We start from the raw sequence: 3,164 nt of genomic DNA, 5'->3' as shown, positions 1-3,164 counted from the left end.
AACAAGACCGCAGTTCTACAATCCCTATAGTCACTTCTAATAATTCCTTAAAGCTATTGACAATCCAGAGACTGGAGATTTTTAATTTTTATAAAAATTCGTGATTTTTCTTTACTGTTACCTTTTTTATTATTTAATTAAACATACTCATAATTGTATATACACATTTAAATAGATTGTTGATAATAAATAAAATAAAAAAAATTGCCGCTCTTTTCAAAATTTTACGAGACAATAAATTGACGCTTTTCCATGGACAATAAATACACAAAGATTATTCTTGTCTCTACCTTCCATACTTTACTGTCTACCCTTTATATGGCCAGCGTGATGGCTAACACCACCGAATTATTGATTATGCTCCCAACTTCCCGTTCTATAAACCTCATAGACAACAATAAAGTTGGTCTATGGTCATGCCGCAATAGACGGAAACACTGCAGGACCGTAGCTAGACTTGAATTTAAGGTAGGGCAGCTGTGATTACAGCTAGGGCGGAAGTAAAAATATGACTAGATCTGATCTGGTCAATCGATTTTGTCTTTCTTAACTTATGAATATGAATGAGTCATGTTAATACTTGCGTAATTGTTAGGGTAATTTACGGATTGTAACAAAATTCCCTTAAATCTCGAAAGGGGGTTATTCCACCCATCAATACGAACAACTCTTACTTGCTTCTTCCTGTTCCGTTCCTGCCATGTCGCGCTCACAATAAAGTCGTTCCTGTACTATTGGGGATTATTAAGTCTCCAATAAGTAAAACATGGTGTCAGAAGTGCAGCGTTAATGCTCATTCCATGAGACAAAAGGAAGTCATCAAATAGTCAACGCGGTAATAATAATAATATCAGCCCTGTATTATACTGTCCCACTGTTGGACACGGGCCTCCTCTACTACTGAGAGGGATTAGGCCTTAGTCCACCACGCTGTAGTGCGGGTAGACTTCACACACCCTCAAAATTCCTATAGGTAACTTCTCAGGTATGCAGGTTTCCTCACGATATTTTCCTTCACCGTTAAAGCGAACAATAATTCACAAATACACACATGATTTTAGAAAAGTCAGAGGTGTGTTTGGGATTTGAACCTGCGGACATTCGTCTTGGCAGTCCGTTCTACAACCAACTAGGCTATCGCCGCTATTACGCAGTAAGCGTATTCTTAATTATTAACTGAGCAATACGGCGTAATAAGATGGCGTCAGTGGTCAAGTCAAACAGAAAACAATGTAACAAAGTCTACCATGAAAATTGGTAGCGTCCCACCGCTCGACATGAAAGCCACAAATATGCCACTGGAACTACTGGTTTACGCAACTTAGAATATATGCGTGCCAACATACTAATGTTTCTGACCAAAAGAAAGCCGCCATATTGATGAACTTCATCGGAACAGAGGCATTATCAGTTTTTTATTCATTCAACGTCGATATAGACATAATTAGTTTCAACAGATTCGAAAAATATTTCCTACCTAAAGTCAACATTACAATGAAGAAGCAATGACAGTGTTGCAGAGCTGTAGCTAGGGGGGGGCATTGTGGGGAAATGCCCTACCTTAATAATCAACAAAATTATACATAAATATCAAAATATATGGAGCAGCGGAATTTTTTTCATGATTTGGAAGTTGGTCCCATAGTAAGAGTTATTCGTATTGATGGGTGGAATAACCCCCTTTCGAGACTTAAGGGAATTTTGTTACAATCTGTATATTACTCTAACAATTGCGGAAGCATTAACCCGTGAGGTAGCTGAATGTTTGCCGGCAAACATTGACAGCTACGCGTGTGACGGAAAAATAACCTTATTATGTAGTATATATGTAGTATATAAGGTTATAATCCCGTGACACACGCAAATGTCATGTAGCTGTCTTGGCTCGCCGGCGATTCACGAGAGACCAAGAGTTAACCTGACTCATTAACGTTCACAAGTCAAGAAAGCCAAAAATCGATTGACCAGATCAGATCTAGTAACATTTTTACTTCCGCCCTAGCTGTAGCCACAGCTGCCCTACCTTAATCCATGATGCATCGGAATGTTTGCCGGCAAACATGACAGCTACATGACATTTACGCGTGTCATGGAAAAATAACCTTATTATGTAGTATATAAGGTTATATTCCCGTGACACACGTAAATGTCATGTAGCTGTAATGTTTGCCGGCAAACATTCCGATGCTTCATGGTAAGTGTTAAATTCAAGTCTTTCTACGGTCCTGCAGTGTTGCCGTCTATTGAAGCATGAATAGACCAACTTTATTTATTGTTATCTATGTGACACCTATCTAGTCTTCGTATTCACAAACGTCACTTAGCTAAGTACGGAGCAATGCTGTGATAATAAGTCTGTACTTTCGTCATGACAGTCGCGGTGCGTACACATGGCGCTGTGATTGGCTAATATTGGCAACTTCACTTCAGTCGACTGTCGATAACAAAGCTGAACATAGCCACAGATAACTATGACAGACACTGTTCGTGCGCACTGTGTCCTCATAGTGATGTTTGTGACCACGGGTGTTACTATGACCATATCCGGGAAGTAATATATTAAACTAGATTTGATCATAGATCTGTGAAGGTAGCACGTAAAGCCGTTGATCCTGATCTCTCTCCGGTCATGTCTCACCGGACTATGAGAAGGAACAGAGAGTGCTTGTGTATTGCACACACTCGTGCACTATAATATCTCCTGCTGATCTCTCTCCGGTCATGTCGTCTCACCGGACTATGAGAAGGAACAGAGAGTGCTTGTGTATTGCACACACTCGTGCACTATAATATCTCCTGCTGATCTCCGTTGAGACTGCCAGCCGTGGCCAAAATTCAGCTAGGAGACATTCATTCACACTGAAAGCGATAGAATGATTCATTCGCGGCAATAAGCATTATGAGACTTAACATCTCATGTCTCAGACGAGCGCAGTGGAACACCAAACACTTTGTAATTCAAGGTATTGGTGTTTCTACTGGATCGTATCGCTTACCATCATCAGAACGGCAAGCTCGTCTCGTCATTTAAAGCAATAAAAACACCACATTGAATCAAAGTGTGAGGTCCAATTCACTTATTGCCACGAACAAAAAATCCCATCACTCAATAAAACTACATACAAGTGCAATACTAAACATGTGTTAATGCACACATAAATACA

This window comes from Manduca sexta, chromosome 1 (assembly GCF_014839805.1).
Source record: "Manduca sexta isolate Smith_Timp_Sample1 chromosome 1, JHU_Msex_v1.0, whole genome shotgun sequence".
Lineage (NCBI taxonomy): Eukaryota > Metazoa > Arthropoda > Insecta > Lepidoptera > Sphingidae > Manduca > Manduca sexta.
The sequence above is the reverse complement of the archived record's forward strand: the minus strand, read 5'-3'. Positions refer to the sequence as shown.